The sequence below is a fragment of the Bombina bombina genome, chromosome 7 (assembly GCF_027579735.1).
Source record: "Bombina bombina isolate aBomBom1 chromosome 7, aBomBom1.pri, whole genome shotgun sequence".
In the NCBI taxonomy this organism is placed as follows: Eukaryota; Metazoa; Chordata; class Amphibia; order Anura; family Bombinatoridae; genus Bombina; species Bombina bombina.
The window spans coordinates 114,672,579-114,698,795 of NC_069505.1; positions in this window are offsets into that span (position 1 = coordinate 114,672,579).

Here is a 26,217-nt window from a genome sequence, read left to right on the forward strand (position 1 = left end):
GTGAAGCAATATTTTGCGCTCAACTTGTAATCTGGCCCTAAATAGGTTATTAGCAACTACTAATAAATTTGATTTAGCTGTATATATTGCTCAAATTTACAAAATGTGTTATAAATACATGCGTAAAGGGGTAGTGCACAGTATAACGCCCCCCCCTTTAATGTGTTCCCAGTGATCCATTTTACCTGCTTGAGTGAATTAATTTTTACACATACCACCTTTACCTTTATTTTGTTATTTGAAATGACTGATTTAGCTGTTGACACCCCACCTATACTATAAATGTGAATACTGCAGTAATGGCTATGGAAAAGCCATGTAATCAAAAGTCATTAACCAAAATCAGCCACCCAATGGAGGATAGGCAAAACTGTGTTCTTCACTAAAAATTCTGCCAAATAGTGATTCACAAAAAAATATATCATAAAATGATACTTTTAGGCTACAGCGAATCATGTCCACCCAATATGTTCAGCTAGCTCTCAGTAGTGCTTTGCTGCTCCTTCAACAAAGGTTACAAATTGAATGAAGCAAATTCTCAATGTAAAGTATGTGGGGTGCAGTGTTTTGTGCTGCCCTAGGCACTCAAAAGTCTGTCTTCCACCCCCCCCCCCCCGCAAAGGTTTTAGGCCTTTTTTCCACTTCATTTTTTTTTTGCGGGGTCAGTGGGTAAAATGTTTTTGTTTTGTTTGTTTTTTCATAACAATTCAAAAGAAAATGGGCTAGCAAAACCCTTGCATACAGGTGGGTTGAATTGCATGCATCTCATACCATTTTCTCCCTGAGAGAAGGGAGAGAAAGGAAGAGGAGGGGGAAAAGGGAGAGAAAGGAAAGCAGGAATGGAAAAAGAGAGAGAAGAGAAAAGTGGTGAGGGAAAGAAAGGAGTGAAAGAAGGAGGGAGTTGAGGGAGAAAGGGAGGGAAAGAAGAATACACTTTGAAACAATCACTGCCCTTTACATGCAACAACATACATTAATTACCATTATTCAAGTAATGAAACTTTTAAAGTGTCCATTTACTATTTACTCCATGGGGCCTATTTAACAAATGTCTTGCGGACCTGATCCGACAGTGCGGATCAGGTCCGCAAGACATCGCTGAATTCGGAGGGCAATACGCTCTCCGTATTCAGCATTGCACTAGCAGCTCACAAGAGCTGCTGGTGCAACGCCACCCCCTGCAGACTCGCGGCCAATGTGCTGCCAGCAGGGGGTGTCAATCAATCCGATCATACTCGATCGGGTTGAATTCCGGCGATTCCTGTCCGCCTGCTCAGAGCAGGCGGACAGGGTTATGGAGCAGCGGTCTTTGTGACCGCTGCTCCATAACTTGTGTTTCTGGTGAGTCTGAAGACTCGCCAGAAACACGGGCCATCAAGCTCCGTTCGGAGCTTGATAGATAGGCCCCCATGGGTTCATGAATGCAGACAAAGCTAGCTATTAGTAGCTAACATACATTAGGGCTAAGAGTTTATGATTAGACATCACAAGCTGATCTAAGCAGTGCACAGACACATCCAGTCTGTTAGCTGCTAAGACCTGCAATAAGCACTGCGCTCGCAGACCCACCACAGCTGACAAGGGGAGGCAGCATATTGGCACAAGGTCTTCTCCTCCAACCTCACCTTGTAAGCATATCTCCGGGCAAGTTTCTCACCAAGAACGCTTCCACTGCAAAAATGCCGGCGGCTCTAAATGAAGCAACGGTTTAAAGGAGCACTGCCTGTAAAGAGCGACCTTAATCAGCGCATGTGCCTTGTCTTCTCTGTAAAAGCCTGCACTTTATTGCTCACTGTACTGTGTGCTGGCTTTTAGAGAGAGTATAGGACAGATGTGCTGCCCCTCCCAAATCTGCTGCCCTAGGCACCGGCCTTGTTGGCCTAGGCCATATTACGCCCCTGGTGGGGGGATTACATGGCAGGGCCCTTTTGAAAACTACATGTTAACTGGGTTTGCTTATGGTTTGCAAAGACCTTTAATTTGAAAGAGCCAGACTTGGTGTATGATATAGTATCCTCAAAGAGAAAAGAAGGTAAAAAAAACGTAGCGTGATACTGTGCTTAAAAACTCATTTCAAATCACATGAATAGTATTCACAAAGGGAGAGCTACGATTGCTCCAAGATATGCGTTCACAATATAAAGCAGGAACTCTTCTATAAAGATTTATTTACATAGCATTTAAAATAACATTAAAAGCAATGCAATATAATGGCACATGCAAAACCAACAGCAAAACATAAAAAAAAGGATTGCTACAGATAATAAAAAAGTATAGTTTGTATTAAAGGGACAGTCTACTCCAGAATTTCTATTGTTTGAATAGATAGATAATCCTTTTATTACCCATTCCCCAGTTTTGCACAACCAACATTGTGATATTAATACACGTTTTACCTCTGTGATTACCTTGTATCTAAGCCTCTGCAGACTGCCCCCTTATTTCAGTTCTTTTGACAGACTTGCATTTAGCCAATCAGTGCCCTCTCATTTGTAACTCAATGGGCCTGGCTCCAATGTTATCTGTATGACACACATGAACTAACACCCTTTAGCTGTGAAAAACTGTAAATTGCATTGAAATAAGGGGCGGCCTTTAAGGGCTTAGAATACAGCAAATTTGATGGTAAAAGTGAATTAGAAAGTTGTTTAAAATTACACGCCCTATCTGAATAATTTAAGTTTAATTTTCACTAGACTGTCCCTTTAATTGGGATTTACTGACACTAGCATGACCGGACCTGATCAGAGATGCTGGGTCATTTACTTTATATAAACATACATATAAAACATCTTAATTACATGGTTTGATTGCTTCTGCACATGCACTGCCATTGGGGCTGTAATAAAATCAAGAAAATCTACAATAAACTAGAAAGGTATCAATAAATGTTAAAAGAACACTGAACCCAAAAATTTTTATTTCATGATTCAGATAGAGCATGCAATTTTAAGCAACTTTCTAATTTACTCCTATTATCAATTTTTCTTCGTTCTCTTGCTATCTTTATTTTAAAAGCAGGAATGTAAATATTAGCAGCCGGTCCATTTTAGGTTCAGCACCATGCATACATCTACCCACCAATAAGCAAGCATAACCTAGGTTCTCAACCAAAAATGGGCCGGCTCCTAGGCATCACATCCCTGCTTTTTAAATAAAGATAGCAAGAGAACAAAGAAAAATTGATAATAGGAGTAAATTAGAATGTTGCTTAAAATGTCATGCTCTATCTGAATCATGGAGGAAAAAAAATTGGGTTCAGTGTCCCTTTAAGATAATTGTTACGAAATGCAACATAATCATATGGCTAGATAGACGAGTGTTATTTGGAAAAGGATGCACACTAGACAAGTATGGAACTATATGAATTGCTGTTGACTTGGCAGGAATAAACTGAAAATTAAAGTTACCTCTAAATCATAAGAGTTTATCTTGCCAACAAAACTGTATAATTATAATCCTGTTAAAAATAGAAGCGCCAGTGAGTCACACGCTGACAGGGTAGCGGTCACCATGTGTTGTCCAGACAGACTGAATTCAAACACTCTTTTGCTTATAAATTTTAATTAGGATGTGATGTTTAAAAATATTTCTTTAAAATCAATAAATGAAAATTAAATTTAACTAGTGCTTTGTCATCACTCAATACCGTAGTAATGGTTACTGAATCCAGAATATTTTATTTTACTCATTTTCATTATGGTGTTTTAAACATTTTTTTACAGCTTCCCAAATATTCATATATATTTTTTCAAATGTACATTTAATGAGTGCATAAAATCTTTTGCTTGAGCCAGACAAATAATAATTGGCAGTACAGTGAGTTCCAAAAAAAGGGGCTCATGAAACTGTAAAAGCTGCACAGATATCAATACCATTAACCAAAACAATGCCAGATTAGCCCTCTCTGGAGTATTACTAGGGTTGGTCCCTAAAGGGTGTTCCCTTTATAAAGTTCCTGTATGTGATGCTTTTCTGTTAAATTTTACTATATGGTTTCCCTCCCTATTCTAGTCCCTGTGCATGGTTCACTGGTCAAAGAAAGCATCAAAGACCGGTAAGGTGCAGAATGGCCATGTATCCAATCTGTGGTCTCTTCGGACCATCTGCCTAGTCTAGCCCAGGACCACCTAATGCTGCCAATGAGATAAAAGTTCTGCCCATGGAACACCCACAGCCGTCACCTACCCCTCCTCCCATGGAACTCCCAGACTCCTGGTTCTATGTATGGAGCTCATGGTATTTGTTTATCCCAACATTAGTTCTAGAACTGCCCCATGTTTAGGTAGTCTTATATTTCCTATTGAAAAGCAAGGAAATAAACTAACTTAAAAGGAACAGTAAGACTTAGTTCACAATGTATGGGTCATCAAGCACATTGTATAGATAGCTGCAGGGCCATGCATCAGATCTAAAGTCTCAGTTAGACATTTGGTTATTACAATTAGGATACCAGGGCCATGCATCAGGTAAGAAATCTCATTTAAGCATATAAGAGGCATATTGAATGCTGCGTGGTCATGTATCTGTTGTAAGGTCTCAGTAGAGCATCGGTCTGGCTTAAAGAAGGCTGAAGGTACCATGCCTCTAATATGTGGTCCTACTTAGGGACATAACTTAATTAATGATGCTGTGTGGTCCAAACAGTTTGATCTTAGTTCTCATTAATCATATAGATATCATGAACTTGGAGCTTGTTTGTGTGTGTATATGGGTGGGGGCGGAGATACACACACTTGCAGTTGTCTACCAAAGTATAAGTGCATTGTTGTTCATTTTAAATGCCACAAATATACTCCTTTAATGATGACTCAGCTGACTGTTAAATGCTTTTTCAGCATTGAGAGATAAATTCTGCATAAGATGCCCCACTTGCTTACATTAAAGGGACAGTCAACATCAAAATTGTTATTGTTTAAAGGGACAGTCAAGTAAAAAAAAAAAACACTTTCATGATTCAAATAGGGCATGTAATTTTAAACAACATTCCAATTTAATTTTATAACCAATTTTGCTTTGTCCTCTTGGTATTCTTTGTTGAAAGCTAAACCTAGGAGGTTCATATGCTAATTTATTAGACCTTGAAGGCTACCTCTAATCGGAATGTTTTTTTGCCACTAGAGGGTGTTAGTTCATGTGTTTCATATAGATAACATTGAGCTTATGCACATGAATTTACCAGGGAGTGAGCACTGATTGGCTAAAATGCAAGTCTGTCAAAAGAACTGAAATAAGGGGGCAGTCTGCAGAGACTTAGATACAAGGTAATTACAGAGGTAAAACATGTATTATTATAACAATCGGCTAGATTATGAGTTTTGCGTTATGGTTCATAACGCTGCTTTTTCACTACCGCTGCTATTACGAGTCTTGTAGGTATAGCTGTACACCTTTTTGGGCGTAACGCAATGTAACTACCGCTCCTTTCAAAAAGTCCTTTTTCAATGGGACTTCCATAGCGCCGGTATTACGAGTTTTGTCTGTCCGTCCAAAAAGTGAGTGGTACAGCCTATACCGACAAGATTCGTACCGCCATCTAAAGTGAGTGTTACAAAGTACACTAACACCCATAAACTACCTATTAACCCCTAAACCGAGGCCCTCCCGCATAGCAAATAATAAAATAAAATTATTAACCCCTAATCTGCTGCTCCGGGCATCGCTGCCACTATAATAAACATATTAACCCCTAAACCGCCGCACTCCCGCATCGCAAACACTAGTTAAATATTATTAACCCCTAATCTGCTGCCCCCAATGTCGCCGTCACCTGCATAAATGTATTAACCCCTAATCTGCCGCCCCCAACATTGCCGCCACCACTTTACTAAAGTTATTAACCCCTAAACCTCTTGCCTCCCACATCACTAACACTAAATAAATATATTAATCCCTAAACATAACCCTAAGTCTAACCCTAACCCTAACACCCCTAACTTTAATATAATTAAAATAAATCTAAATAAAACTTACTATAATTACCTAAATAATTCCTATTTAAAACTAAATACCTGTAAAATAAAACCTAAGCTAGCTAATAGTTACATTGTAGCTATCTTAGGTTTTATTTTTATTTCACAGCTAAGTTTGTATTTATTTTAAAGGGACACTGAACCCAATTTTTTTTCTTTCGTGATTCAGATAGAGCATGCAATTTTGAGCAACTTTCTAATTTACTCCTATTATCATTTTTTCTTCGTTCTCTTGCTATCTTTATTTGAAAAAGAAGGCATCTAGGCTTTTTTGCTTCAGAACTCTGGACAGCACTTTTTTCATTTGTGGATGAATTTATCCACCAATCAGCAAGAACAAAATGGGCCAGCATCTAAACTTACATTCTTGCATTTCAAATAAAGATACCAAGAAATTGAAGAACATTTGATAATAGGAGTAAATTAGAAAGTTGCTTAAAATTTCATGCTCTATCTGAAACACTAAAGAAAACATTTGGGTTCAGTGTCCCTTTAACTAGGTAGACTAGTTAGTAAATAGTGATTAACTATGTACTAACTACCTAGTTAAAATAAATACAAATTTACCTGTAAAATAAAACCTAACCTGAGTTACACTAACACCTAACATTACAATAAAATTAAATAGATTACATTAATTAAATACAATTAACTAAATTACACAAAATAAAAAAGAAATGATCAAATATTTAAACTAATTACACCTAATCTAATAGCCCTATCAAAATATAAAAGGCCCCCCAAAATAAAAAACTAGCCTACACTAAACTGCCAATAGCCCTTAAAAGGGCCTTTTGCGGGACATTGCCCCAAAGAAATCAGCTATTTTACCTGTAAAAAAATTCAAACAACCCCCCAACAGTAAAACCCACCACCCACACAACCAAACCCCCCAAATAAAATCCTATTTAAATAAACCTAAGCTCCCCATTGCCCTGAAAAGGACATTTGGATGGGCATTGTCCTTAAAAGGGCATTTAGCTCTTTTTCGGTGGCCAAAACCCTAATCTTAAAATAAAACCCACCCAATAAACCCTTAATAAAACCTAACACTAACCACCGAAGATCCAGTTACAGTTTTTGAAGACCGGACATCCATCCTCATCCAGCCGGGAGAAGTATTCATCCAAGCGGGCAGAAGTCCTCAATGAAACCGGGAGAAGTCTTCATCCAAGTGGCAAGAAGTCATCCTCAAGGCGGGCAGAAGTCTTCATCCAGATGGCATCTTCTATCTTCAACCTTCCGATGCGGGGCGGCTCCATCTTCAAGACATCCGGCACGGAGCCTCCTCTTCTTTCGATGGCTAATGAAGAATGAAGTTTCCCTTTAAATGATGTCATCCAAGATGGTGTCCCTTGAATTCCGATTGGCTGATAGAATTTTATCAGCCAATCGGAACTAAAGGGTAAAAAATCCTATTGGCTGATCCAATCAGCCAATAGGATTGAGCTTGCATTCTATTGGCTGTTCCAATAAGCCAATAGAATGTGAGTTCAATCCTATTGGCTGATTGGATCAGCCAATAGGATTGAAGCTCAATCCTATTGGCTGATTGCATCAGCCAATCGGAATTCAAGGGACGCCATCTTGGATGACGTCATTTAAAGGGAAATTTCATTCTTGATTAGCCATCGAAAGAAGAGGATGCTCTGCGCCGGATGTCTTGAAGATGGAGCCGCTCTGCATCAGAAGGATGAAGATAGAAGATGCTGTCTGGATGAAGACTTCTGCCCTGCCTTGAGGACGACTTCTTACTGCTTCGATGAAGACTTCTCCCGGCTTCGTTGAGGACTTCTGCCCACTTGGATTAGGACTTCTCCCGGGTGGATGAGGATGTGTCAGGGTTATTTCCCTGCTTTGTTTGCCATGTGCTGCTGGTAGCCATTTTACTCACCTCTCTTGCTGACTCTGGTGCATACTGTGTGATGCTGCTCATTTCCTGCACTTCCTTTTATAACCAGACTGGTGTACAGTACAGTACAGTACAGGATACAGTCTCAGAATTGTGATGTCATCACTTATTATTTAAAGGGCCTCTGTTCAGTATGCTTTGCCCTTGCGTTGTCTCAGACCTGTTTGTGAGAGCTCCTGTGTATTACCTGGCAGTCTGATGTCCCTCCTGGTTCCTGATCCCTTGCTTGTTCCTGACTCTGCTGTTCTCCTTGTTCCTGATTCCGGCTCATCTGACTATTCGCTTTGGCTCCTGACTCGGCTCGTCTGACTACCAGCTCTGGTTTTGATTCCTGGCTTGTTATTTGAATTGTGGACTTTTTATTATTTTTTGATATTAATAAAGGTGTGATTATTTTTGCACTTCTCATCTCAGTCTGATTCCTGGCATCCTGACAGGATGGATGTCCGGTCTTCAAAAAATGTAGGTGGATCTTCGGGGGTTAGTGTTAGGTTTTATTAAGGGTTTATTGGGTGGGTTTTATTTTTAGATTAGGGTTTTGGGCACCGAAAAAGAGCTAAATGTAAGGACAATGCCCATCCAAATGCAATTTTCAGGGCAATGGGGAGCTTAGGTTTATTTAGATAGGATTTTATTTGGGGGGTTTGGTTGTGTGGGTGGTGGGTTTTACTGTTGGGGGGTTGTTTGTATTTTTTTTACAGGTTAAAGAGCTGATTTCTTTGGGGCAATGCCCCACAAAATGCCCTTTTAAGGGCTATTGGCAGTTTAATGTAGGCTAGTTTTTTTGTTTTTTTTTTAATTTTCAAAGAGCTTTATTAAAGTTACATCTAAGATACATATAAGTGAGTTATCAACAGGGGGACCCAATCTGCCCCCCTTACAGCATAATCATACAAAAGTTAAAGGTTTCAGAATATTATAAACAATGGTACCAAGGACTCGAAATATACCATAAAATAATTATGATACCAATCACCTATTATGAAAGAGACTCTAAGGTCTCAAAAGACTCTAGTAAGAAAGTATAGGGATGGGATAGAGGGAGTGATGGGAGGAAGGGTTGTCATGTAGTAGGGGATCTAAAGAACTACCATGTATCTGGTACACTAGACCTAGATCTTATCCATCGGTCTCATGTGTCTAATTAGCCTGAGGACAGTACATTAGGTTTCCAGATTGTGTCATGAGAGTCTTTCCAGTCAGCCCAAGTTAGCTCAAACAAGTCGGAGTTACCCAGTTTATAGAAATTATCTTTCTCCATGGTGTAAAGATAAGCCATGTAAGAGCATACCCTAGACCAGCTAGGCAGGGATTCTTTCTTCCAATCGCAAGCTATTAAATGTTTTATGGACATAAAAAGGTATATGCTTATATATGCGTGGTGCTTAGGAAGAGTGTGCACAGCAATATGAAGGATGGCAACTGATGGCGAGCTGCGCAGAGATATACCCAGTCTGGGGAGAACCCGAAAGCACCTGTTCCAAAGAGGACAGAGTTTGGGGCATTCCCACCAAATGTGCAAGGAGTCACCCCTCTGGCCACAACCTCTCCAACAGTGAGGAGACATGCCAGGAAATATTTTAGCCAGTCTAGTAGGGACATAATACCAGTGAGCCAACAGTTTGTAATAAGTCTCAAATAGGGTTGTGCAATGAATAGCTTTCTGAGTGCATTCCAGGGTGTGCCCCCATGTGTCTTCTTTGAGTGGCTTACCAAGCAGCTATTCCCACCTTGAAAGGTGGGCCGCTGTTTCCAATTGCAGATTAAGGCCCAGGAGGGTGTAGTGGCGGGAAAGGGGTCTACTAAGTCTGTTTCCTTGACTCCATGTAGACTCCCAGGGGGTTAAAGGGCAGGCCAGCGCAGGTTTGAAGCCCCAGCTAGACAGGAAGCTTTAAATTCTATGATATTCAAACTTCAAGTATTGTGGTAGAACCAGTTCAGTATCAATCTGAGAAATGGGTCTAAATCCGACCTTCAGTGATGGGAGCCAAAGGTCAGAGACCACGTTAATTCCCAGCTGAGCCCATTTCAATGGATGGGTGTCCTGCAGGCCCGCCATTAAACCAGGGAGAGAGGTGATAGGGGAAGGGAGTGGCGAATTTTGTCCCAGAAATGTAAACATTTCCGGATAATAGGGTTTGACAAAGTCAGTTCCCTACGACAATGCGGAGGCGTCCAGATCAAGTCATGTAAGTTTAGGTTGTAGGGCAAGGAGGCCTGTTCGATGGAGCGCCATTTGCAGGGGGACTGTTTAACTCCCCACTGTGAGATGTGGGTGAGCATTGCCCCCTCATAGTATCTCACTATCGAGGGAGAACCCAACCCACCACATATCCGCGGTAGTTGCAGCACTTTCTGCGCCACTCTTGGAGGTTTACCTTGCCAAATATGTTTGGTGAGTTCGCTTTGAAATTGTAGGAGGATTTGTCTGGCGACTCTAATTGGAAGGCAATGGAACAGGTATGTGAGTCGAAAAGAAAGGACATTTTCAAGGCTGCAATCCGCCCCATCCACGAAACATGGGACAGATTCCAGCTCTTATTTAGGGAGCAAAGTTCCAATAGTAATGGGAGGTAGTTGTCCCTGATAACTCTGGGCAGATCTCTAGAAAGTTTAACTCCAAGATGGACTACCGCCGATTCCGTCCAGCGGAATGGGTATTTGGTTTTTAGCGGAGCTAGTATCGAGCTCCCAAAACATTGGGTATATATCTCTGTTTTGATATGTTCAATTTATAGTAAGAAAGAGCATTAAACTCTTCCACTATTTGCAGAAGTCTAGGGAGAGTAATTGTGAGATCAGATGAGAAAAGGATAATGTCATCTGCGAACAAAGTAATGTTATGTCTGGTGCCACAGAGGGTAATCCCACCCATACGAGGGTCAGTTCTAATCTGTGCGGGTAGAGGCTCAATGGCTAGCACAAAGAGCAGGGGCCATAGGGGACAGCCCTGTCTAGTCCTGTTAGATATGGTGAATGGGGATGTTTGGAAACCAAGACCCCTTACCGAGGCAGAAGGGGTGGAGTATAAGGCTTTTATTGCCCCAATAAGGTTGCTAGGAAAGTGGAAGATTTCAAGCACTTCCCACAAGAACCGCCATCTCATCCGATCAAAGGCCTTTTCGGCGTCTAATGAAATGATGACGCTAATGGCTTATGAAGACTGGAGGACAGGCCCATAATGTTTAATAACCTTCTAGTATTATCCAGCCCCTCTCTTTTTGGGATAAACGCCACTTGATCTGGGTTAACCAAGTGAGGAAGTAGGTTAGCAAAATTTTATGTCGGTGTTGATTAACAAAATTGGCCTATAGCTGGCGCAGAGGGTAGGGTCTTTGTTGGGCTTTAGAATTGTTATGATGGTGACTTCTAGGAATTCTTTCTTACACATACCCTCATTCCAGGCTAAGTTATAAAGTCTGAGGAGTAGAGGGGAGAGTTCATGAGTGTAAATTTTATAAAAGTGTACAGGGAAGCCATCTGGGCCTGGAGATTTAAAGGACTTCGAGTTCTTAATTACTTGTTGCACTTCCCTAATGGAGAACGGGGAAGTGAGAGACTCTCTTTGATCGGGTGAGAGGGACGGGAGGTTCAAGGCCTTTAGATATTCGCGCACTTTCTCCATAGAGGTCGTTTGGGGGCTTTCAGACTTATCTATGTTATAAAGATTGGAGTAGTATTCGGCAAATGCCTCTCCAATCTGCAAAGGAATTTTGAGAAGGGAATCTGCAGTAGCGATGCTATGTAGACGTGAGGCACTGGTTCTATTTCTGAGTTTATTGGCCAGAAGGGTGTCCGCCTTATTACTCTTGTAATAATACAATTGTTTTAATTTGGTTAGGTTCTCCTGGGTTCTCCTGAGTTCTATTTGTGAAATATGGTTCTTAAGGTCAGATATCTGAACTGCTAGAGAGTGTAAGGGTTGGGCTCTGTTTCAGCTTAATGTGAGCCTGCGATAGCGAGAGTCCTGCCTGCTTTCTAAGGTTAGCCTGTTTAGATATCATAATCCCTTTAATGGTCGCTTTGGCGGCACCCCATAGGGTGTCATCTCTAACTTGGGCATTATCATTAGTGCGTATAAAATGCTTGATTTCTGTGCGCAGGCTTTCCCTAAAAGGGATGTGGTGCAAGAGGTTATGGGGCTCTAGAACGTGTGGTGTAGAAATAAGATCAGCCGTGACACAGTCATGGTCAGACCAGGGGGATAGAGATATAGACGCGTTAGTGATGAGGTCAAGCGAGTCTGCCGTAGAGAAGATATAGTCCAGTCTGGAGTATTATAGTCCAGTCTGGAGTATTGTCGGTGCGGTTGTGAGTAGTGCGTATAGTCACGATCTCTAGAATGAGTAGCCCTCCAGATGTCATAGTAACCCGAACTGGTCATGATAGTACGGAATTTGACAGCAAGTCGCTCTGCGGCTGGATGGGTCTTGTGCAAGTCAGAGGATTTTCTGTCTTCTTTCGGGTCCCAGACCATATTAAAGTCTCCCGAAATAATAATTCTTCCTTGTTGATACTGAGCTATTACATGGAGAATGTGCTTCAGATACTTAGGTTGGTGTGTGTTGGGCAGGTAAACAGACACTAGGGTATATAGCACATGGTTAAGCTTACATATCAGGATGATATACCTGGCCTGTGGGTCTTTGATGCCAAAGAAAGAAATGATGTTAAATATACTACACTCTTACTCTAATATGCTAACCATTAGGTTGGATTATCTCCTAAAACCAACCAAATAGTAGAGACAGAAAAAACAGAGTAAAGGGTAGCGCTGATGTAGCTTAGAGACTATTCGGATACAATTCGGTGTGGATAGGTGTATATTAACACTAGAGAGGGAGGAGGCTAAAATCTCTGTAGAAACAGTGCTAACTAAAATGGCTATTTATTAAACAAGAGGTCATGTGGAGAGCTAAATAAAAAAGCACTAGATGTAAGACGGTGTAATTGAATGTGTAAATATGTGTGATTTAAAATAACCTCTATGTGGAACTAAATATAAATGTACACCAAGTCTAACATAGCAGTAAATATTTTAATTATAAATAAAATCAAATACTGTACTATAGAAATATAGAAGGTGCCGGCACCAAATTGGCAGGATTAAAAATGCATATTACAGTCTAAAACATTCTACAACTGATACACAAAAGACTGAGAGAAATATAAGAGGCTAAAAGATACAGTAGGAGATTAGATACAATATACAGGGAGTGCAGGATTATTAGGCAAATTAGTATTTTGACCACATCATCCTCTTTATGCATGTTGTCTTACTCCAAGCTGTATAGGCTCGAAAGCCTACTACCAATTAAGCATATTAGGTGATGTGCATCTCTGTAATGAGAAGGGGTGTGGTCTAATGACATCAACACCCTATATCAGGTGTGCATAATTATTAGGCAACTTCCTTTCCTTTGGCAAAATGGGTCAAAAGAAGGACTTGACAGGCTCAGAAAAGTCAAAAATAGTGAGATATCTTGCAGAGGGATGCAGCACTCTTAAAATTGCAAAGCTTCTGAAGCGTGATCATCGAACAATCAAGCGTTTCATTCAAAATAGTCAACAGGGTCGCAAGAAGCGTGTGGAAAAACCACGGCGCAAAATAACTGCCCATGAACTGAGAAAAGTCAAGCGTGCAGCTGCCAAGATGCCACTTGCCACCAGTTTGGCCATATTTCAGAGCTGCAACATCACTGGAGTGCCCAAAAGCACAAGGTGTGCAATACTCAGAGACATGGCCAAGGTAAGAAAGGCTGAAAGACGACCACCACTGAACAAGACACACAAGCTGAAACGTCAAGACTGGGCCAAGAAATATCTCAAGACTGATTTTTCTAAGGTTTTATGGACTGATGAAATGAGAGTGAGTCTTGATGGGCCAGATGGATGGGCCCGTGGCTGGATTGGTAAAGGGCAGAGAGCTCCAGTCCGACTCAGACGCCAACAAGGTGGAGGTGGAGTACTGGTTTGGGCTGGTATCATCAAAGATGAGCTTGTGGGGCCTTTTCGGGTTGAGGATGGAGTCAAGCTCGACTCCCAGTCCTGCTGCCAGTTTCTGGAAGACACCTTCTTCAAGCAGTGGTACAGGAAGAAGTCTGCATCCTTCAAGAAAAACATGATTTTCATGCAGGACAATGCTCCATCACACGCGTCCAAGTACTCCACAGCGTGGCTGGCAAGAAAGGGTATAAAAGAAGAAAATCTAATGACATGGCCTCCTTGTTCACCTGATCTGAACCCCATTGAGAACCTGTGGTCCATCATCAAATGTGAGATTTACAAGGAGGGAAAACAGTACACCTCTCTGAACAGTGTCTGGGAGGCTGTGGTTGCTGCTGCACGCAATATTGATGGTGAACAGATCAAAACACTGACAGAATCCATGGATGGCAGGCTTTTGAGCGTCCTTGCAAAGAAAGGTGGCTATATTGGTCACTGATTTGTTTTTGTTTTGTTTTTGAATGTCAGAAATGTATATTTGTGAATGTTGAGATGTTATATTGGTTTCACTGGTAAAAATAAATAATTGAAATGGGTATATATTTGTTTTTTGTTAAGTTGCCTAATAATTATGCACAGTAATAGTCACCTGCACACACAGATATCCCCCTAAAATAGCTAAAACTAAAAACAAACTAAAAACTACTTCCAAAAATATTCAGCTTTGATATTAATGAGTTTTTTGGGTTCATTGAGAACATGGTTGTAGTTCAATAATAAAATTAATCCTCAAAAATACAACTTGCCTAATAATTCTGCACTCCCTGTATATCGTGGACACAAATTGATACCAATAGATAAATGTATCCTAATTGGAGTCAGTCTCGTGAGCAAGATGTTTTAAATGACAAACATATGTTTCCCAATTTAGTTGATGTTGTTTACCTTATTGGTGTATAGGATTACCGTCCTCAAATAGTAGGATAAACTAGTATAGGGAAACAAAACTGTTAACAGCCGTAGATGGTGAATGAAAGATCGCTCCAGCTGTGATTTCCAATATGATGTGGGTGGCAAGCGGTGTTGCTAATAAACTGCAGTTGCAAAGTACAAAATCCTATTGCGTATGGATAGCCTGTATATTGCCGTGGCTCAGTTGCAGGTAAGTCCTGGGGCCGAGGTATTTGCTGGCAGCCTAGACTTAACTTACGGGCTGTACCTCCAGGTCCTATTACCTGTTCCGGTATGGAGAATCACAGGCTTGGAAATCCGTTTGGTGAAGTACATTAGTTACTTGATAGACTTAGTGAGAACTCGGTAAATAGATCCTGGGTGAGGAATTATGCACATGTATACACCGCTTAACTTTAAAGACGGCTTTAATGCACCTCGCCTACTATAACCGGGTTCCCCAAATGGAACAAGATTTTGCTCATCTGCACACTATCCATTTGGGGAACCTGGTTATAGTAGGCAAGGTGCATTAAAGCCGTCTTTAAAGTTAAGCGGTGTATACATGTGCATAATTCCTCACCCAGGATCTACAGGGAGTGCAGAATTATTAGGCAAGTTGTATTTTTGAGGATTAATTTTATTATTGAACAACAACCATGTTCTCAATGAACCCAAAAAACTCATTAATATCAAAGCTGAATATTTTTGGAAGTAGTTTTTAGTTTGTTTTTAGTTATAGCTATTTTAGGGGGATATCTGTGTGTGCAGGTGACTATTACTGTGCATAATTATTAGGCAACTTAACAAAAAACAAATATATACCCATTTCAATTATTTATTTTTACCAGTTAAACCAATATAACATCTCAACATTCACAAATATACATTTCTGACATTCAAAAACAAAACAAAAACAAATCAGTGACCAATATAGCCACCTTTCTTTGCAAGGACACTCAAAAGCCTGCCATCCATGGATTCTATCAGTGTTTTGATCTGTTCACCATCAACATTGCGTGCAGCAGCAACCACAGCCTCCCAGACACTGTTCAGAGAGGTGTACTGTTTTCCCTCCTTGTAAATCTCACATTTGATGATGGACCACAGGTTCTCAATGGGGTTCAGATCAGGTGAACAAGGAGGCCATGTCATTAGATTTTCTTCTTTTATACCCTTTCTTGCCAGCCACGCTGTGGAGTACTTGGATGCGTGTGATGGAGCATTGTCCTGCATGAAAATCATGTTTTTCTTGAAGGATGCAGACTTCTTCCTGTACCACTGCTTGAAGAAGGTGTCTTCCAGAAACTGGCAGTAGGACTGGGAGTTGAGCTTGACTCCATCCTCAACCCGAAAAGGCCCCACAAGCTCATCTTTGATGATACCAGCCCAAACCAGTACTCCACCTCCACCTTGCTGGCGTCTGAGTCGGACTGGAGCTCTCTGCCCTTTACCAATCCAGCCACGGGCCCATCCATCTGGCCCATCAAGACTCACTCTCATTTCATCAGTCCATAAAATCAGTCTTGAGATATTTCTTGGCCCAGTCTTGACGTTTCAGCTTGTGTGTCTTGTTCAGTGGTGGTCGTCTTTCAGCCTTTCTTACCTTGGCCATGTCTCTGAGTATTGCACACCTTCTGCTTTTGGGCACTCCAGTGATGTTGCAGCTCTGAAATATGGCCAAACTGGTGGCAAGTGGCATCTTGGCAGCTGCACGCTTGACTTTTCTCAGTTCATGGGCAGTTATTTTGCGCCTTGGTTTTTCCACACGCTTCTTGCGACCCTGTTGACTATTTTGAATGAAATGCTTGATTGTTCGATGATCACGCTTCAGAAGCTTTGCAATTTTAAGAGTGCTGCATCCCTCTGCAAGATATCTCACTATTTTTGACTTTTCTGAGCCTGTCAAGTCCTTCTTTTGACCCATTTTGCCAAAGGAAAGGAAGTTGCCTAATAATTATGCACACCTGATATAGGGTGTTGATGTCATTAGACCACACCCCTTCTCATTACAGAGATGCACATCACCTAATATGCTTAATTAGTAGTAGGCTTTCGAGCCTATACAGCTTGGAGTAAGACAACATGCATAAAGAGGATGATGTGGTCAAAATACTCATTTGCCTAATAATTCTGCACTCCCTGTATTTACCGAGTTCTCACTAAGCCTATCTAGTAACTAATGTACTTCACCAAACGGATTTCCAAGCTTGTGATTCTCCATACCGGAACAGGTAATAGGACCTGGAGGTACAGCCCGTAAGTTAAGTCTAGGCTGCCAGCAAATACCTCGGCCCCAGGACTTACCTGCAACTGAGCCACGGCAATATACAGGCTATCCAGAAGCAATAGGATTTTGTACTTTGCAAATGCAGTTTATTAGCAACACCGCTTGCCACCCACATCATATTGGAAATCACCGCTGGAGCGGTCTTTCATTCACCATCTACGGCTGTTAACAGTTTTGTTTCCCTATACGAGTTTATCCTACTATTTGAGGACGGTAATCCTATACACCAATACGGTAAACAACATCAACTTAATTGGGAAACATATGTTTGTCATTTAAAACATCTTGCTCACGAGACTGACTCCAATTAGGATACATTTATCTATTGGTATCAATTTGTGTCCACGATATATATTGTATCTAATCTCCTACTGTATCTTTTAACCTCTTATATTTCTCTCAGTCTTTTGTATATCAGTTGTAGAATGTTTTAGACTGTAATATGCATTTTTAATCCTGCCAATTTGGTGCCGGCACCTTTTATATTTCTATAGTATTTGTATTTGATTTTATTTATAATTAAAATATTTACTGCTATGTTAGACTTGGTGTACATTTATATTTAGTTCCACATAGAGGTTATTTTAAATCACATATATTTACACATTCAATTACACCGTCTTACATCTAGTGCTTTTTTATTTAGCGCTCCAAATGACCCCTTGTTTAATAAATAGCCAATTTAGTTAGCACTGTTTCTACAGAGATTTTAGCCTCCTCCCTCTCTAGTGTTAATATACACCTATCCACACCGAATTTTATCTGACTAGTCTCTAAGCTACATCAGCGCTTCCCTTTACTCAGTTTTTTCTGTGGGTCTTTGATGGTCAGGACAGGCTCAAAGGCAAACCTCCTATGCAGGAGAATAGCCGTGCCCCTAGCCTTTTTAGTGAAGGGGCCATATTCTATATGCTTGTATGTCTTAGAGGAGAGCCTAAGCAGCTCATCTGCTATCCAATGCGTCTCCTGGAGAAACGCGACATTGGGGTTATGATGTTTCATTGAGCGTGGCAGAAGGCTTTGCTTGAAGGGAGTATTAAGCCCTCTGACATTATGGGTGACAAATCTTAAGGAGGAGCTAGCCATAGGTTGGGTTGACTAGGAGTTAAGTGTACAGAGTAAAAGTCTCTCAGTCTGGGGAACAAGGCGGAAGGAGAGGTGGGGGTGGGGAAGGAAAAATAGTAGGAGGCCCTAAAGAGTGCCTCAAGTGCGGTGGAAGTAGTTCACCTCAAAAGAGCCCTAACGTGGGCTTCAATGTGGGGGGGAGCCTAAGGCTCAGGAGCTAGCGCAATAGAGTGACAGCGCCAGCCCCCCTCTAAATCTAAAATCAACTTAACATTAAGGGCTAAAACTTGAGTGGTTAAATGACAGCAGGCAACATATCTAAAAAATGTAACATACAACTTGTTAAACAAACATATAATTTGGCAACTTTCCACTCAGCTTAGTTTCTGTATCTAACACCAAATTTAGAGTCGAAAGAATTACTACTCAGCTGAATCACAAGAGCTAATACTTATTTATTCGGGGCCACTAAGCCCATGTTAGAGCTTAAGAAGTGGTCTCAGAATGTTCGTGAGGCTCCCGTAATTGTTGCGTCTTGGGTCGCTTTACTCTCTGGTCTTTGGCTGACCACTCAGGTGCTGAGACTCTCAGGCTAGGTTGAGGTCGAGCCCGTGTATTCAGGGGATCCAGCATTAGCCCCCAGGAAGTAAGAAGAGTCAGACCCTGGGAGGGTGTGGTAATCACCACGGTCTGGTTATCTTTGGTTATTAGAAGCCTGGTGGAGAACCCCCATCGATACCTGATGCTGGCTTTGCGCAGAGCAGAGGTGACTGGCTTGAAATGACGTCGCTGTTGGAGAGGAGTGTGAGCAGACAAGTCAGGCAGAAGCTGGACTCCTTCAAATCTGCCACTTAGATTTGGCTTTTTGAAAGCAGCTTGCAGCAAATGGTCTTTATATAGAAAACTGTGGAAGCATGCTATAATGTCTCTCGGCTTGTCCGAGTTCACCGTCTTAGGGCAAAGAGCTCTGTGAGCGCTTTCCATAGTGCTGGTTAGACCATCTGGAGAGCCTATCAGTTCCTGAAAGAGAGACTGAAGATATTCTTGTATGTCTGCTGGAGATACAGACTCTGGGACACCTCAAAATCTTATATTGTTGCGCCTCGATCTGTCCTCCACATCAGCCAGTTTAGATTCCAATTGCGAAATCTGTTCCGCCAGGTTTTCAGAGTAAGCCAAAAGGTTAGATTGGTCCACGGCTTGATCATCCTGCTTACGCTCTAACGCGTCAACTCTGTCTCCAATCTCAGATATCTCCTTCTTTAGCTCTACAGAGCTTCGTTGGATCTCCTGGGTGATGGACCTAGTCTGGGTAGCCAAGAGTTTCTTGAGAGATGACTCCATAATGAAGTGCTGCGAGGCAGCTGAGGATTGCGAGCTTGAATGTGACTCCTCATCCTGGGAATCAGGTTCACTCATTTCGGCACTCGGGTGAGGTAGGGTCTCCTTGGTAGAGTGCGCAAAATGATCAAATACTGTTTTCTTAGGTTTAGGGTTCGACTTTAGATGTTTCCTCACAGAGTGAGACATTTTGTGGATTGTCAGACAGATCGTGAATTAAAGGAGCAAAGGACCAGTATAGGCTCAAGAAATATATACCGCTGTTTGGAAGGAGAAAGGATTGTTAATAGCACACATGTATATACAATTTCAGTTCAATCTATTACATGGTTAGAGCAGGGCTGAGCAGCGCTTAACAAAGAGAGCTACATTATGATAATAAGCCAAAACTGTTACAGACGGGCTGGACACCAGATCTAGCCCCTCACCTTAGGGAACTTAGGGATACGACCCGAAGGAAGGGAGAAAGGAGTTGGAAGTGACCCACCCAGACAGGCTGGGCGGGAGCGGGAAGGTGAGGGACAGTCGCACAGAAGTTAAACATTTAGGTTCACAGGCAAATGGTGGGAATGTAATGTACAAACTATACAAATTGAACAATTACAACTGTGCAAACAGGATGTATAATAGAAGAGTGTATTGGGCAATGAGTAAGGTTGTAGTATAGTGCTAGATGGAAAGTTAATCTCAGTACTGTGAAAAGGGCCCAAATATGCTTACGATCTCAGGGGGAGTAAGAGCACTCCAAGGGTACTGAGAAGATGTTGTGAAGATGATTCAAATACTCTCCTGGGTTATTCTCCCAGATGGCAAATGAGTGGATACTATAGGGTAGTAAGAGAGTCCCCAATTGGGGTGTGAAAGATGTAAAGCGTGTGGTAGGGACTAGGTTGTATTGAATGTGTGGGAATTGTCTGAAGCAAGAAGTATAATGCGGGGTGTAAGGTGAGAGGACAAATGGTGCGCAGTTAGTCGATTTTGTAAAGGAGCATTTAGAAAGCCTAGGCAAATAGGATATACATAAAAATAAGAACACTCCACTCTGGGCTAAGGCCAAAGAGATACATATGCTGGCGCAGCAGCCAAAACAGCGCCACTCTTCGATTAAGACTGACGCAGACCAGTCCCAGCTATATAGTCAATTTCTTGTATGAAATAAGTGCAGATGTATTAGAGGTCCACAGGATTTCTTGTCTGTTGTCAAACAGGGGCCCACTGACAAACTGCAGCACCTCAGGTCTGGTTCTGTCTATTTAGTGTGGTGGTATAAAAACTGCGATGCAGACCTAATAGGCAAATACTGATACTTATTCACTCCTGTTAGGAGAGTATAGTAGTGTGGGTCACTCTGTAAATGCTTGGATAAGGTAGATTGAGACCCCCACTACCTCATAGGAATTGTGAATAATGCTCCAATAAGCCTAGGAGAGGCAAATAGATTTGTGGGTATCAAGGGGTAAAAGTTATACTGTAGTGGGTCTAGATATAGGTATTCTCAGTTCCCACACATTAGGCTTTGGGCAGTATGCTAGCTCTCTTGGGGCCACATGCAAGAATGGAAAGTCTTGCAAAAGAACAGTTTTCAATCCCTTAGTCTGGACCTTAGTTTTGAGGGTTGCACTATTAGCCTTTTCTAAATTTGGTGGGTAGGCTAAATTATATCACTTGTGCTGCCTGGTCCCGTGGTCTACAGTGTGTGGGCTTTGATTATGAGATGATGGTGTGGGCTTACCCAATTCCCTGATGCGGCTGGGGTCGGCTCTGATTGCGGCTGCAGAGGGGGATCCAAGACAGGTGACAGTTGCTCTCACCCCTCTTCGCCGTGAGTGTGTCCTCTAAGGCTGTTCTCTTAACAGGGTTGTAGGAGTGGAACAGGAGCTCGGGTAGTGTTGCGAAGTCTGCAGGACAGTTGATCACGGCTCTGGAGCGGAGCCCCGACCCTCCAGAGCCTACGAGGGATCCTGCTGTCCAGATGTGAAGGAGATCGCCCCAGCAAGCGATCACAAGTGCGTGGGTAGTAGAGGATCAATGCAGGTCGGTAGGCAGTTACGGGCCCAATTCTCTCCCACCGTGTCTCCGTGTCTCCACTAGGATCCTAGCACGCCGGGTGAAGGCAAGATGGCGGCAGTTCGCGCCACAATGGCTAATCTGGAAATCACCCAGTCCGCAGGATTTTCACGGCCAGCAATACGGATCCTGTAACCTCCCGTTGGTGGTTAGTCTGGGACCCTTAGCAGCAAGCCTACTGTTGGTGGGTGTTAGCGGTCCCTAAAGTCACCGGAGTAGTGACCTTTTCAGCCAGGAAAACGGTTGTTGGGCGATCTTCCTATCTGCGTCAGCCTCAAGGTTATGGCTCTAGATCTGTAGTGGTGATGGCGCCGGAGCGGAGCCCCGACCCTCCAGAAACGCCACCAGATAATGCGGGTTAGTTCAGCCGTCAATTGCCTGAAATAGGTGAGAGTTTCTCTAGGGCTGGTCTAGGCCCCGTCCAGAGCAGCGACCCAGCTCAAAAGTCTTCTTAGGCATTAGAGTAGGAGGAAGCTCCTGTCAGCAGAAGTATTAAGGAGTATTTAAACCTTTCAGATGTTAAATAAGTTCCACACCGACTTATATAAGTCTAAAAGCACTTTTTATCTAGATTTCTTGACGGAGCCACTCAGCTCGGCAGTTAGCTCCGCTCCCGGCTAGGTTTTTTTTTTTTTGGGGGGGGGGGGGCTTTTTTATTTTGATAGGACTATTAGATTAGGTGTAATTAGTTTAAATATTTGATCATTTCTTTTTTATTTTGTGTCATTTAGTGTTTATTTTTTTTGTAATATAGTTAATTTAATTTAATTTAATTAATGTAATTTATTTAATTTTAGTGTAATATTAGGTGTTACTGTAACTCAGGTTAGGTTTTATTTTACAGGTAAATTTGTATTTATTTTAACTAGGTAGTTAGTAAATAGTTAATAACTATTTACTAACTAGTCTACCTAGTTAAAACAAATACAAACTTAGCTTTGAAATAAAACCTAAGATTGCTACAAATATTTAGATTTATTTTAATTATATTAAAGTTAGGGGTGTTAGGGACTTAGAGTTAGGTTTAGGGGTTAATATATTTATTTAGTGTTAGTGATGTGGGAGGCCAGAGGTTTAGGGGTTAATAACTTTAGTATAGTGGCGGCGACATTGGGGGTGGCAGATTAGGGGTTAATACATTTATGTAAGTGGCGGCGACGTTGGGGGCGGCAGATTAGGGGTTAATAAGTGTAGGTAGGTGGCGGCGACATTGGGGCAGCAGATTAGGGGTTCATAAATTTATGTAGGTGGCGGCGACATTGGGAGCGGCAGATTAGGGGTCAATAAGTGTAATGAAGGTGTCGGCGATGTCGGGGGCAGTAGATTAGGGTGTTTAGACTCGGGGTTTATGTTAAGGTGTTAGGTGTAAACATAGATTTTGTTTCCCCATAGACATCAATGGGGCTGCGTTATGGAGCTTTACGCTGCTTTATTATAGGTGTTAGGCTTTTTTTTAGCCGGCTCTCCCCATTGATGTCTATGGGGAAATCGTGCACGAGCACGTCAAACCAGCTCAAAGCAGCACTGGTATTTGTGTGCGGTATGGAGCTCAGCGCAACCATATCGCCGGGTTTTTGCAAATCTGTAATAGCAGCGCTATTAAAGGTCAGCGATGACAATAACTTGCAAGTTATTACCGAGCCGCTCATAACACAAAACTCGTAATCTAGCTGTAGGTTAGTTATGCAAAACTGGGGAATGGTTAACAAAGGGATTATCTATCTTTTTAAACAACAAAAATTCTGGTGTTGACTGTCCCTTTAATAAGATAGATAACGCTTTTACTACCTATTCCCCAGCTTTGCACAACCAACATTGTTATATTAATATACTTTATAAAATTTAAACCTCTAAATGTCTGCGTGTTTCTAATCCACTACAGACATTGGCCTCTAGTTATCAAGCTCCGTAAGGAGCTTGATGGCCGTGTTTCTGGCGAGTCTTCAGACTCGCCAGAAACAGCAGTTATGAAGCAGCGGTCACAAAGACCGCTGCTCCATAACCTGTCCGCCTGCTCTGAGCAGGCGGACAGACATCGCCGGAAATCAACCCAATCGAGTACAATCGGGTTGATTGACACCCCCCTGCTGGCGGCCTATTGGGCGCGAGTCTGCAGGGGGCGGCGTTGCACCAGCAGCTCTTGTGAGCTGCTGGTGCAATGCTGAATACGGCAAGCGTATTGCTCCCCGTATTCAGTGAGGTCTGTCGGACCTGATCCACACTGTCGGATCAGGTCCGACAGACCTTGATAACGTGGGGCCATACTCTTATCACATGCTTTTTTTATTTGCTTTTAACAACAAGAGACTGCTAGATCCTGTGGGCCATATAATAACATTGTGCTCTATCCCGTGGAGTTGTGGATGAACATTTTGGAGTTGACTGTCCATTTAAGTCAGTGTCTTTAACAATCTAAAAGGATGAAAGCAGAGCTGTACGGAACTTCTTTAATTTGCATGCCCCAATGAATCGATATGTGAATGGTTTTATGTTTACCTCAACCTTTAAGCTTTGGTCTGGTGACTCCCTAGTGACATAATCAATATTGTTTACTCTCACTGTCTGTCGTGAAACAGGTTTAGTGGGAAAATGTTGGAAATATAGTTAATCTGTTTAATTGCAAGGCAGAGCACTCCTAGTAAAGTGTAAAATACTGTAATTGCCATATTGGTACACAATAGTGTTGGGAAATTGGGGGTCTGCACAGGGGAGTGTAGCAAGCAAAAGTGGGCACACTATGAAGTGGACCGGCTAGCAGGGAGGCAAATGGATTTTGCAGCATTTATTCTATGTATAGTAACTCCCTTATATAAGAAGTGTAAGGCTAGTTCTATGTATTACAACACTAGGAAACCAGTCACCATTCTAATGAATGATCCATACAGAAATAAGAAACACAGCATTCACTGTGAATATAGTTTAATTTAATTTAGGCTAAATTATAAAGCACTTCACATTGTTTTATCACCTGGATATAAGGTTTCCAATCCTTCCTTATCTGTCCAAACATTTTTACAGGCTTATTTATCTGCTCTTATAAAACATATTTCTCCCTTATGTTTTACATGTAAAATCTTCATTTCAAACTGTATTGTACTCTTGTACTATTATTTAGTTAAAATGTTGACTGTTTAATGTCTTTAAAGGGACATTAAACCCCAAAATTTTCTGTCATGATTCAAGTAGAGAATACAATTTTAAACAACTAATTTACTTATATTATCTAATTTGCTTCATTCTTTAGATATACTTTGTTGAAGAAATAGGAATGCACACGGGTGAACCAATCACACGAGGCATCTATGTGCAGCAACCAATCAGTAGCTACTGAGCCTATCTAGATATGCTTTTCAGCAAAGTATATCAAGAGAATGAAGCAAATTAGATAATAGAAGTATATTAGAAAGTTGTTTAAAATTGCAATCTCTTTCTAATTAATGAAAGAAAATATTTGGGTATCATGCCCCTTTAAATGTGCATTAAATGAGAAATAGGGGCCGATTTATCAATGTCTGCCAGACATCGCTGAATGCCGACAGTATACGCTGTCGGCATTTAACTTTGCACAAGCAGTTCTGGTGAACTGCTTGTGCAATGCCGCCCCCTGCAGATTCGAGGCCAATCCGCCGCTAGTAGGGGGTGTCAATCAACCCAATCGGGCGGATTGATGTCCACAGCCTCAGAGGAGGCGGAAAAGTTAAGGAGCAGCAGTCTTAAAGGGACATTAAACACTTTGAGATGGTAATATAAAATGATAAATTGTATATATAAAACAACCCTGCAATATACTTTCATTATTTATTTTGTCCTCTTTGCCTCAAATTCCATTCTGAAATTGTTAGCTTTTCAGTTCCTGTTAGAAATAGAAGTGCAGAACACAGTTAAATCCAGCACAACCATTGGCTGCACACTCTAGTGACCTATTTATAACTGACCCTAATTGGCCACAGCAGAGAAGGTAACACAAGTTACAACATGGCAGCTCCCAGTGTTTTATAGACACCAAAACTTTACACTTATTTTGTCACTTTTTAAACAACTAAAGAAACTTTAAAAAATACATCTACATGTTAGTCATGGACTAATCTTTTCTTTGAATGCATCATTCTATCTAGAATGTATTTAGTGTTTAATGTCCCTTTAAGACCGCTGCTTCTTAACTTCTGTTAACTCCTGAAGGCTCGCACGGAAACGGGGGTATATGGCTCTATTCAGGCCATGATAAATCGGCCCCATAGAATTCACAGATTTGAAAAAAGTTGTTGAATGCATTAAGCTAGACTGTGTGAATGAAGATGGTTTGCATGAAGAATTTTGTTTTACTAAACTGTATCAAATTGTAAAATAAAGTTTTATTTTTATTTTCAAGTACTGCATAATTTGTTGCTATTACATGCCAAATAGCATTTTTAATAATATGTTTGGTATAAAACAACGCAGAAAATTAAGAAAAATAATGAAGAAAAAAAAGCTTCTTAAATCATTTTCCAGTGTGCCTCACCGATACGTTGGAGGTGGTGCAATCTGGTTGGGGACCATTTACATAAATGGTGAAATTGCCCAAAGATTAGACCACTTTAGCTTAAGAGAAAATCTCGCTATAAATAGATATATTAGTCCAAAAATCATCACATATATAGAGAAATATTTATTTAGAAAAAAATAGAAAATAT